Source organism: Dendrobates tinctorius, unplaced genomic scaffold (assembly GCF_039654945.1).
Source record: "Dendrobates tinctorius isolate UK_male_01 unplaced genomic scaffold, ASM3965494v1 ptg000231l, whole genome shotgun sequence".
Taxonomy (NCBI): Eukaryota; Metazoa; Chordata; class Amphibia; order Anura; family Dendrobatidae; genus Dendrobates; species Dendrobates tinctorius.
In genome coordinates this window covers 340,388-353,638 of record NW_027361898.1, presented here as the reverse complement: position 1 = coordinate 353,638, position 13,251 = coordinate 340,388, and the positions used below count along the sequence as shown (strand labels likewise).

General features: G+C 48.7%; 1 protein-coding gene across 2 annotated transcripts in view; it reads left to right on the top strand.

Annotated features, from left to right (window-relative positions):
* GPR107 (G protein-coupled receptor 107) overlaps window positions 1-13,251 on the top strand; it is a 111,320-nt gene that overhangs the window by 38,398 nt on the left and 59,671 nt on the right. The gene's annotated exons all lie outside the window — the stretch shown is intronic.

The following is a 13,251-nucleotide window of genomic DNA, read 5'->3' as shown; positions in this document are numbered from 1 at the left end:
ACCAATGCCAGACAGCGGTGATGGAAGGTGGCGGACGGTCCCTCTCCTCATCCCCCTATAAGGGAAGATGGAGCTAGGGTGCCTGCACCGTCCTTAAACTTTTTTTTCGGCCCCCTTTCCCCCCCTAACCTGAGGATGAAGATGGACGTCGAGGGGTGAGGTATGGAAGGAGGTTTGCTGGGAGGGCTCCTGCTGACCTCCGTGGTCGGCGCTCCTAGCGCCATTCTTATGCATCCCCGGGCTCCCTGGGTGCACCACATAGCGTGGCAGCCGGTGGCCCAGGCTCCTGGCCCGGTGTCTGGCGGTGCCGCCCCAACTCCGGGCGCACACCGGAAATTTAGTGCCCCGGCTTTTCCCGGAGCTAGGCTGCGGGCGGAAGACCCGCCCCCCCGTGACGTGGCCACTTCCAGCAGATCCGCCCATCAGGGCCTCGGGCGGATGGCAAAATTTAGTCCCCGGCTTCTGCCAGGGACCAGGCCGCGGATGGAAGTTCCGCTCCATTATGTCCCCGGGGCCGCCTCTTCGACCAGAGGCCTGCCCACACGCCGGAGAGCGCTGTTTTTTAAAAGAAGGAACAGCTGGGCGGCGGACTGGACATCTGACAGGTCCAGGACGGGGGACACAGGACTGGGGTAAGTGCTACCCCTGGAGGAAGGCTACCCTCTGTGTTTTCCAGAGGCTAAGCAGCTTTTTGGGCCTTGGCATATCACTTAGCAACCATGATGTTCAGGAAAGTAAAGGCACACACATTCTTATATGTTGCGTGCACCTCCTGTCAGTCCGCCTTCCCACGGGGCAAGCCAAGCAGATTTGCGAAGCCTGCGATTCCGAACGTGCCCAGGAGCCCTCCCCTGCGACCGAGACCAGAGTACTGAGCCCCCCGGAATGGGCTCTGTCCCTGTCGCAGTCCATGGCATCACTTACGAGAGCAATCGAGTCCCTTCGGGCCTCAGATAGGGGCAGGGATAGCGGCACGCCTGTGTTAGAGGGGTCCTCCACCTCACAGGAGCCTCTGGCCTGCAGGGGCCGCTCTCACTCCAGGCAGACGCGGGGGAAACAAACCCAAACAGTGTCTCCCAGTCCGTCTGGTGCTTCGGCATCCATAAGTTCGGCCTCTCGCTTACCTTCACCAAGGGTCGTTAACGGCAGCTCAGATTACGACTCGGATGAGCCGCTTGATTGGGTACTCCAGAATACCGGGAATCAATTGTCTCATTGAGGCCGTCAACCAGACGCTTGGGATTGAAGATGATTCCACCTTGGCCTCAGGTCACAAGGTCTCATTTAAGCGAGCAAAGTGGCCGCATAGTGTTTAGTTCTCACCCAGAGTTTGAGGACATAGTACAACAACACAGGGAGCGGCCCGACAAACGGTTCTCAGGGCAAAAGGCGCTCGAGGCGATGTATCCGTTCGCCCCTGATCTCCGTAAGAAGTGGGCAGAGTCCCCAAAGGTAGATCCAGCCATGTCACGCTTGGCCTCTAGGACCCTGTTATCAATACCTAGTGGGTCCTCTATCAAGGATCCCACTGAACGCCTCATAGCCTAGCTCGCTCAGTATTTGAGGCATCAGTTTCAGCACTCTCCCCCTCACTTGCGGCAACCTGGGTAGCAAAGGCCATGATGGCTTGGTCAGAATCATTGAACAGAGCCCTGCAGGGTATGGACCTACCAGCAGAGGTATCAGAGATCGCAAATCGGATCACTTTGGCCGGGGACTATCTAATTAATGCGTCTTTGGATGCGGCCAACTGCGTGGCTCTCGCTGCGGCAAATGCGATCTCCATTAGGAGGGCTTTATAGTTGAGGACATGGCGGGCAGACACAACTTCCAAGAAATCCCTGACTTCCTTGCCTTATCAGAGCGGTCACCTATTTGGGGAGAAGTTGGATCAGCTCATCTTTGATTCCACAGGTGGAAAGAGCAGTTTCCACCCTCAACAAGGGGTTAAACAGCCGTTTCGCCACCAACCTCAGACACGGTTTCGGTCATTTCGCAACCCCTGGTGGGCTGCAGCGACCATTTCCGCCGCTTCAGGTCGTCCCAGCCAGGACAGGGATCGGCGGGTCTCATATAGAGTCAACCCGTTGGGGAGAATGCGTACCCACCAGCCCAGATGAAGAGGTCCTTGGTCCCAGAGATCTGCAGCCAAATGACTCGAGGCAATCTCAAGGCGACTTCAGCAAGGTAGGCGGCCGCCTGCTTTGGTTTCGTCACGCCTGGCTCTCCGTCTCACACATCACGTGGGTAACAGAGCTGGTGTCCTCGGGGTACAAGATTGAATTCATCAAATACCCTCCCAAGACGGTTTTTTCTTTCCTGTCCTCCAAAAGTAATCGCCCGAGCAAGGGCTTTACTCAAGGCCATAAAATTACTCCAGCACAACGGAGTCATTGTTCCCATACCGGAGAACGAAAAATATCTACTCCAACCTGTTCACGGTGTCCAAAAAGGATGGGGCGGTCAGGCCCATTCTGGACCTAAACTTGTTCAGGAGCTTTATCAGTATCAGACATTTCCGGATGGAGTCTCTCCGTTCAGTCATATCTGCCACGGGGTGGGGAGAATACTTGGCCTCTATCTATATCCAAGACGCCTACTTAAACATCCCCATTTTTCCCCCGCACCAAAGGTTCCTGCACTTCGCCATCAGCGGCCTACACTTTCAGTTCGCAGCACTACCCTTCAGGTTGGCCTCCGCTCCCAGGATATTCACAAAAGTCACGGCAGTCGTCATGGCCACGCTGCACTCCCGGGGCATAGTTGTCTTTCCTTTTTTAGACTACCTCTTGGTCACACTAGATACTCTTTCCCGCTTAGGATGGTTGGTCAATCTGAAAAAGTCATCTCCTGTGCCAGCTCAGAGGATCTCCTTCTTAGGGATGATCTTCGACTCTTCCCGAGGGTTGGTAATTCTCCCTCGGGACATGGCCTTAGCTCTCTGGCAGGGAGTCTGGAAGCTGCGCCAACTGATCCCTCATACCATCCGCTTCTGCATGAGGATTCTAGGAAAGCTGGTGCCAGCAATGGAGGCAATTCCGTTTGCCCAGCTCCATCTTCGCCCCCTGCAGCACGCCCTCTTGTCAGCCTGGGAAAAAAAAACTATTTTTTTCTCGATCGCCGGAGCCGGTTGCCCACGCAGGTCACACAGGCACTCGGGTGGTGGACAGCCAGTCCCTCACTTCTCCAGGGCATGCCTTATCACCTAGACCATTGGTTGGTGGTGACAACCCACGCCAGCCTAGTCGACTGGGGAGCGGTTTTTCGCCACCACACGACCAAGGGACAGTGGTCGCCGCAGGAGGCACGCCTCCCAATCAACTTGTTGGAAATACGGGCAATCCAGCTAGCTCTGTGACAGTTTCATCCCTTCTAGCAGGCCGGCCCGTCCGGATTCAGTCAGACAACGCCACGGCTGTGGCTTACATAAATCATCAGGGGGGCACCTGCAGCGGTGCAGCCATGCGCGAGGTAGGGCATGTGCTTCATTGGGCCGAGAGAAAAAACTTGGCGGTATCGGGAGTCCACATCCCGGGCGTGGAGAACTGGGCGGCAGACTTCCTCAGCCAGCAGGGTCTCGCTTCCGGGGAACGGTCACTTCACCCCGAGATCTTCCAGCAGATTTGTCAACGATCGGGGACGTCGGATGTTGACCTAATGGCCTCCAGAGTGAACACCAAGGTATCAGCGTTTGTCGCTCGATCCCGGGATCCGCAGACAATTGCCGTGGATAAGCTGGTTCTGCCATGGAACCAGTTTCGCCTCCCATATCTATTTCCCCAGTTGCCACTACTTCCAAGGGTCATCAAGAAGATCAAGGCGGAAGGGTTGCCAGTGATTCTGCTGGCCCCAGATTGGCCTCGTCGGGCATGGTACGCAGACCTAGTACAACTACTCGCCGATGTTCCTTGGCGCCTGCCAGAGCGCCCAGACCTACTGTCCCAGGGCCCGATCTAGCACCCGAACTCAGGGGCCCTGTGTTTGATGGCTTGGCTGTTGAATCCTGGAATCTAACCCAGGCTGGGTTCGGCCGCAATGTGGTCGCTACAATGGTTAGCGCCCGGAAGCTGGCTTCAGCACGTATTAATCACCACACCTGGAAGGATTTCTTCACATGGTGTCGGAGCCATGGTTGTTCTCCACTGAGATTTTTTTATTCCCAACATCTTGGCTTTTCTCCAGTCTGGCCTAGACTCAGGCTTGGCCCCAAGTTCCCTCAGGAGACAAATATCGGCCTTATCCGTTCTGTTCCAGCGCAGGATTGCTACCAATCTGCAGGTGAAGACTTTCATTCAGGGAGTCTCCCACTTGGTACCTCCTTATAGGGCACCCCTGGACGCTTGGGACCTTAACCTGGTCCTAAGTGTTCTACAGGAGGCTCCATTTGAACCGTTACATGAGGTCTCTTTTAACCTACCTTTCTTGGAAGGTAGTATTTCTTGTGGCGATAACGTCAATCAGGCGGGTCTCATAGCTGGCAGCTCTATCCTGCTGAGCTCCGTTTCTGGTCTTCCACAAAGATAAGGTGGTTCTCAGACCAGCCCCTCCTTTTCTGCCGAAGGTCGTTTCTTCGTTTCACATTAATGAGGATATTGTCCTGCCCTCTTTTTGTCCAGCACCGGTACACTGTGTGGAAAAGGCTCTTCATACGTTGGACCTGGTGAGAGCTCTCAGGAGGTACGTGTCGCTGACGGCACCCTTTCATCAGACGGACACGCTGTTCGTGCTTCCCAAGGGGCGCAGGAAGGGACTTGCTGCCTCAAAATCGACCATATCCAGATGGATTCGTTTGACTATTCAGGAGTCTTACCGTATCAGAGGCACATCAGTTCCAGCAGGGATCAGAGCGCACTCTACTCGGGCAGTGGGCGCCTCTTGGGCACTTCGGCACCAGGCATTGGCGGAACAGGTTTGCAAGGCTGTAACCTGGTCCAGCTTGCGTACATTCGCAAAGCACTACAATATCCATACTCCGGCTTCATCAGATGCGAGTCTGGGTAGAAGGATTCTCCAAGCAGCAGTGGCGCACCTTTAGACAGGAGGTGCAGGTAGCTTGGATCGGTGAGTCAACTTCCCACCCAGGGACTGCTTTAGGACGTCCCACAGTACCTGTGTCACCCAATGAGGCAAAGGAGAAACATGGATTTTTATGATAAACTCACCGTAAAATCCTTTTCTCTGAGACGCTCATTGGGGGACACAGCACCCACCCTGTTGGCCAAGTTGGCTTCTGTTTTGTTTAAACTACAGTGCCTTGCGAAAGTATTCGGCCCCGTGGAACTTTTCAACCTTTTCCCATATATCATGCTTCAAACATAAAGATACCAAATGTAAATTTTTGGTGAAGAACAAGTGGAAAACAATTGTGAAGTTGAACGAAATTTATTGGTTATTTTAAATTTTTGTGGAAAGTCAAAAACTGAAAAGTGGGGCGTGCAATATTATTCGGCCCCTTTACTTTCAGTGCAGCAAACTCACTACAGAAGTTCATTGTGGATCTCTGAATGATCCAATGTTGTCCTAAATGACTAATGATGATAAATATAATCCACCTGTGTGTAATCAGGGTTCTGTTTGAAGCACAGAGAGCATCATGAAGACCAAGGAACACAACAGGCAGGTCCTTGATACTGTTGTAGAGAAGCTTAAACTGGATTTGGATACAAAATGATTTCCAAAACTTTAAACTTCCCAAGGAACACTGTGCAGGTGATTATATTGAAATGGATGGAGTATCATACCAATGCAAATCTACCAAGACCCGGCCATCCCTCTAAACTTTCATCTCAAACAAGGAGAAGACTGATCAGAGATGCAGCCAAGAGGCCCATTATCACTCTGGATGAACTGCAGAGATCTACAGCTGAGGTGGACAACAATCAGTCGTACACTGCACAAATCTGGCCTTTATGGAAGAGTGGCAAGAAGAAAGCCCTTTCTCAAAGATATCCATAAAAAGTGTTTAAAGTTTGCCACAAGCCACCTGAGAGACACACCAAACATGTGGAAGAAGGTTCTCTGGTCAGATGAAACCAAAATCGAACTTTTTGGCAACAATGCAAAACGATATGTTTGGCGTAAAGGCAACACAGCTCGTCACCCTGAACACACCATCCCCACTGTCAAACATGGTGGTGGCAGTATCATGGTTTGGGGCTGCTTTTCTTCAGCAGGGACAGGAAAGATGGTTAAAATTGATGGGAAGATGGATTGAGCCAAATACAGGACCATTCCTAAAGAAAACCTGTTGGAGTGTGCAAAAGACCTGAGACTGGGACAGAGATTTGTCTTCCAACAAGACATTGATCCCAAACATAAAGCAAAATCTACAATGGAATGGTTCACAAATAAACGTATCCAGGTGTTAGAATGGCCAAGTCAAAGTCCAGACCTGAATCCAATCGAGAATCTCTGGAAAGAGCTGAAAACTTGTGTTAACAAACGATCTCCATCAAACCTCACTGAGTTCGAGCTGTTTGCCAAGGAAGAATGGGCAAGAATTTCAGTCTCTCGATGTACAAAACTGTTAGAGACATACCCCAAGCGACTTCCAGCTGTAATCGCAGCAAAAGTTGGCGCAACAAAGTATTAAGTTAAAGGGGCCGAATAATATTGCACGCCCCACTTTTCAGTTTTTGACTTTCCACAAAAATTTAAAATAACCAATAAATTTCTTTCAACTTCACAATTGTGTTCCACTTGTTGTTGATTCTTCACCAAAAATTTACTTTTGGTATCTTTGTTTGAAGCATGATCTGTGGGAAAAGGTTGAAAAGTTCCAGGGGGCGGAATACTTTTGCAAGGCACTGTACCTTTTTTGATATTAGGGTGGTGTCTTTTCTAGACATGTTGTTTTCATTAAGGTTGATAGTCTGATTTTCGTTTGATCCACCTACTGCTTTTACACCAAACTGATTCCGCCCGCAACCGGGGCAAGGGTGTATACGGCGGAGGAGGAGCTAACCTCTTTTTTTCACTTAGTGTCAGCCTCCAGGTGGCAGTAGCATACACCCACAGTACCTGTGTCCCACAATGAGCTTCTCGGAGAAAAGGATTTTACGGTGAGTTTATCACAAAAATCCATGTATCTGACTCTCCATTAGTTCATTTTCATAGATTTTTGATTTATTATTACTTCTGTCAGATTCAAGTTATTTCTGTCACCATTGTGGGTTTTTCTGTCATTAAATGAGGGGTACCAACAATTTTGACCACGTGTGTACATGGTACTTCAGGCTGTATCACACATAATGGGATTAGATGCATGGTACTGCAGACTGTATCACACATGATAGCATTAGATATGTGGCACTGCAGGCTCTGTTACACATAATGGGATTAGATACATGGTACTGCAGGGTGTATCACACATGATGGCATTAGATACATGGTACTGCGGGTTGTATCACACATGATGGCATTAGATACATGGTGCTGCAGGCTCTTTCACACATGACATTAGATACGTGGTACTGCAGGATGTGTCACACATGATGGCATTAGATATGTGGCACTGCAGTCTGTATCACACATGGTTGGCAGCCTGACATTGTACTACTAATCCCAGTCTACCGAGCTGTTCTCAACGCTGGAAGAAGTCACCTCTGCAATACTCTTCTCGCTGCTCAGAGCAGCTCTGCGGTGGGGACTTCTCCAGGGGTGAGAACAGCTCGGTAGACTGGGATTAGTAGTACAATGTCAAGGCTGTCAATCACCGCCCTGATCCTCACCACAACCCAAGACCCTTCCGCTCAGTGTTTGCCACATTCCTGAAGCTCGTGTCACCCATCGCGCTGAACATTGGGAGCAATGACATGGGGAAATCATAGTTAAGAGCTCTGCTGTGGACTACAACAAAATGGCGCCTCGCTCCCCTGACAACCCAAGGGGTGTGCCCAGTTCAGCCACAGTGTAGGAGATGTGATCGGACAGCAACTGCAATCTCTTATGCTCAGGGGCTGCCATGTTTCAGGTGTGTAAGTCTGGTGATCAGACACTTACACACCAGCAAATAAAAATGGCAGCCCCCAGCAGATTGAAAATGATCAATGGCAGATTGAAAATGATTAATGATTAAAAATCATTGAAAGCATGACATTTTCATTTTTGTATTAAAAATAATTGATTATATGATTAATATTTATCAATACAAAACGAAAAATGGAGGCACATTCCCTTTAAGCTGTAGGACAGGTTGAGAAGCTCGGAGCAGAGAGGGCAACATGGCAGAAAAGCACCGCAAGTGGATTAGTGAGGACCAGTACAAAAGTTATGCAGAACAAGAGATGGGATGCGAAGCTGGAAGAACTAAATGCAGCTGAAGAGAAGTCACATACAAGAACAGCAGTGAAGGATGTGCAGTCCAGAATTTGCAGCAGAAATATGGTTAGTAGCAGAGCGTACGGAACTGTGTAAAAGTTTTAGGCAGGTGTGGAAAGAATGCTGCAGTGTAAGAGGCTGCCAGAAATATAAGCTTTAATAGATAACTGCATCAGGTATTCATCCACAGGTTATAAGGAACTCTGCAGGAGGTTGTTCGAAACGTCTTGGAGCACTGACCTCAGATCTTCTGTGTATGAGACAAAATATCTGATAGTTGTGCCAATTTAATTCATCCAGTATCTCCTAAATTATTACTGAATTTTCCTACCAATAAAAATAAGAGAACTATTAGACAAAAAATCTTTTTATTACACAAACATCATTTAAAAACATAAAGGTTATTGAGGTACAAGATAAAACACGTGGTCCAAATATACAATATAAGCAGTGGGGTACAAATGTGGGTTTTATTTATACAGACTGCATCTAGTGCCCAGAGAATAAATGGCAATATACATAGACAGATAAAATGAACTTGATATAGAAAAAGGGAAAAAATATCCAGCAAATAAATTTACTATGAGCTAATTTAGACAGACATAGTTGTCATCAAAATAATGATATTACCATAAACACATTGTGGTAAAACAATTTGATCCAATATTGTAAAAGTGTTTGTCACCTCCCATATCTTGCATATCTAGAAATTACTTTAAATATTTAAGGGGAGTTAAATATTTGCACTTAAATCTGCACTTCTTGGCACACGTCACTAGATGGCGATACAGTGTTTGTGTGAGTGCTAAGCATATATTGGTGCAAATTCCCCCTATATGCATTGGTATTTAGCCAAGTGCCTATAGCCAGCTCCTTGGGAAGTCAGAAATTTAGAGGGGAAAAAATTGTTTTTCAGTCCATAGCTATTAGCCATTTGTATTGCTTGATGTATGTGACAGCCCAGTATTTACTTTTGGGCTGCTAAAGGAAGAAACCATATAAAAGTGTTTATGGTAATATCCATCATTATTTTGATGACAACTATGTCTTAATTAGTTCATAGTAAATTTATTTGCTGGTTATTTTTTCCCTTTTTCTATATCAAGTTACTTTTATCTGCCTATGTACCGTATATACTTGTGCATAAGCCGACCCGAGTATAAGCCGACCCCTCTAATTTTGACGCAAAAAACTGAGAAAACTTATTGACTTGCGTATAAGCCTAGGGTGGGAAATGCAGCAGCTACTGGTAAATTTCTAAAATAAAAATAGATACCAATAAAAGTAAAATTAATTGAGACATCAGTAGGTTGAATGTTTTTGAATATCCAGATTGAATCAGGAGCCCCATGTAATGCTCCATACAGTTCATGATTGCCCCATAAGATGCTCCATACAAAATATGCCCCATATAATGCTGCACCAAGGTTAATAATGGCCCCATAAGGTGCTCCATAGATTATGCCCCATATGCTGCTCCATAAAGGTTATAGCCCCATAAAATGCTCCATAGATTATGCTCCATAGATCATGTCCCCATATGCTGCCCCATTAAATGCTCCATAAATTATGCTGCCCCATAAGATGCTCCATAGATTATGCCCCATAAATGTTCCATAGATTATGCCCCCATAAGATGCTCCATAGATTATGCCCCATAAGATGTTCCATAGAATAGGCCCATATGCTGCCGCAAATAAAAAAAAAAAATGACATACTCACCTCTCGTCGCTGGGGGCCAGGTGCCGGTGTTCTAAGCAGGCGGGGACACCGGCACGCTATGGGGGGAAAGGTGCCGGTATCACCGCTGGCTCAGGACCTGGCACCTGAGATATTCACCTGTCCCCGGTCCAGCTGTGTGCCGCTCTGTCTTCCGGGTCCTCTGTCAGTGACGTTCAGGCAGAGGGCGCGTACTAACCACGTCATCGCACCCTCTGACCTGAACGTCACTGACAGAGGACGCGGAGGACAGAGCGGCGCGCAGCGATGGCCTGGGGACAGGTGAATATCGCATATACTTACCCCCTCCTTGCACGGTCTCTGCAGCCCCTGCGTCTCCGGCAGCTCTTCCTTCCTTCAGCGGTCACGTGGTATCACTCATTCAAGTCATGAATATGCACATATTCTTGACTTTAATGAGTGGTACCACGTGACCGCTGAAGGAAGGCGCCTGAGACCGGGAGAAGCAGGGGGGCTGCAGAGACGCGCCGGGGGGGGGGGGCAAGTATTATCGGACACCCCTGCTCCACCTCCCCCGCTGACCCCCTGGAGTATATGACTCGAGTATAAGCCGAGAGGGGTGGGGGACGGACTTTCAGCCCAAAAAAATGGGCTGAAAATCTCGGCTTATACGCGAGTATATACGGTATATGTACATTTATTCTCTGGGCAACTAGATACAGTCTTCAAAACATTTTGTGTGATATAATAAAACTTTATCTGCATAAATAAATCACATTTGTACCCCCACTGCTTATATTGTATGGCTGCACCACGTGTTGTTTTATCTTGTACTACCTCATAACCCTTCTGTTTTTAAATGATGTTTGTGTGTAATAAAGATTTGTCTATTTTTGAGAAAAACAGATTTCTTCTGTGTGTAAGGCTAGTTTCACATTAGCGTTTACGGACGCCGCTAAGCCCCGCCCCCTGCCGCGCCTCCACCGGTAGCTCCGCCTACGGACGCATGACGCTGCATGCAACCTGCGTCCCCTATCTTTAGCACTGGGGACGCAGGCCGTGCGCAGTATGCGTTTGGCGGCGCATGCGTCCTTTTGACTCTGCGCCGACCAGCGCCAATTGCAACAGGTTGCAATTTGGTGCACTCGGCGCAGCGTCAAAAGGACGCATGCCCTGCCAAACGCATAATGCGCACGGCCTGCGTCCCCAGTGCTAAAGATAGGGGACGCATGCAGCGTCTTGAGTCCGTAGGCGGAGCTACCGGCGCGGCAGGGGTGGGGGCTTAGCGGCGCCGTGCGCAGCCCGACGCTGCGGCCGTAAACGCTAATGTGAAACTAGCCTTAGGCTTGTGCAGATCCTTCTGTCTTTTATGTGATACCAGACTCACTTCCATGGCTTCTTTCATCATAAAGAAATAAGAGTTCTGGAAGTGATGATCGGGCCCCACAGATTCCTGATCTCACATGATCCAGTCAGTCTGGGATCACAGGAAGAGACCGAAGGATCTGCACAAGCCTCATACACAGAAGATCTGGGGTCAGTCCTCCAAGATGTTAGCACAACTTCCTGCCGAGTTCCTTCATAACCTGTGTGCAAGTGATGACAAGAAGTGATGCAGTTATCTATTAACACTTCTATATATGAAAGCTTACTCTGCAGTATTTTTTCCACACCTGCCTAGAGCTTTTGCGCAATTCTATATATGCAATCAAGAACTTACAGCAGAGGTTAGGTTAATAGCAGAGACAGAAGTTGGTCTGAATTGATTTCTATTACCAGCGACCACGTCGATAATCTGAAGCCCCTAGACAGGAGTGGGAGAAGCGCCTCCTATCTCCCCGGCCTCCACAGCTTTTTTTTTTATTAGTCTGGCATGACGTGACGCACAGGTGATGTTGTTCTAGGGTGGCAGCTCAAAAGAGCCTTAGATGCCAGGAGGTAGGGGCGGCTCTCAGAGCTTCAGTACAGCAGCCAGAGATTACTGCCCAGTGAATTGATTTGCATTAATTCTATTAGAGATGTTAATGTAATCAAGAACTTTCAGCAGGGATGAGGTTAATAGCAGAGACATATATGCAGTCAGTACCATGATGGCAGAGATCAGCTTGTTACTTGTCGTTTAACTCCGCAAAGCTGAAAGGGGATTTATGAGTCGGGGAATTTGAGGTAGAAGGAGCAGACAGGAGATGTAAGGAGGATAATTATCCATCTGGTTGGAGCAGAGTTCTGAGGAAAATGAAACTAAAGCCTACAAAAACATGTTAGCTTGGAGCTTGCTATACTTCCTGAATACTGAGATAACTCATAGCTGCCTGAGCCAGCCTTAAAAGGTTTTGGGTGATGACATCTGAGATGCTTTCTGGGTTACCAGAGTTACCTGGGACAGCCTAGTACAGAAGGAGCCAGCCATAGGCGAAGGAAACGTGGCCCAGCACTGGAGCCAGGACAGGCGAGTAACAGACATTGTTCCCTTCAATGTGCAGATATAGTGTATTTTTACAGTTTCCAGAGCTGCATTCACCATTCTTCTGGCTGATCCAGACAGTGATTATACATTAAAGCGAACCTGTCACCTGTTTTGGCCGCTATAAGATGCGGCCACTGCTTTTCAAGGCTTATCTACAGCGGGAAGGCGGTCCGGTCCGGTCTGTTGGGTATTGCAGGTCCGGGTTCGACGCATCCCATCTCCTGCGGAGGCGTACTTCTCTGCTCTGTTGAGGGCAAAGCAAAGTACTGCAGTGTGCAGGCGCTGGGAAAAGTCAGAGAGACCCAGTACTTGTGCACTGCAGTACTTTGCTCTGCCCTCAACAAAGCAAAGAAGTACGCCTCCGCAGGAGCGCGATGCCGGGGAGTGATGAAGCAAGCAGCAGAGCGGCCGCGTAAGAAGATCGGAGGCACCAGACCCGGACCTGCGACACCCATCGGACCTGACCGCCTACCCGGTTGAGTATAATATACTTTATTTTTCTTATCTTTCTGGCCGGATCAGGGGCTTATCTACAGCATTATAGAATGCTTTAGATAAGCCCTGAAAGGCTTTGACCGCATCTTATAGCGGCCAAAACAGGTAACGGGTTCCCTTTAAGGGTATGTGCAGACGATCCAGAAGTACCAGCTCTTTGGATGCAGCAATTGTTCCCTGCGTCCAAAGTGTTGCATTTTATTGAACGCAGGTGAATCTGTATGTGTTCACTGAACCGTGTGGATTCACCACGTCCAGTACATTCTGTGGATGAAATTTCTCATGTGGAG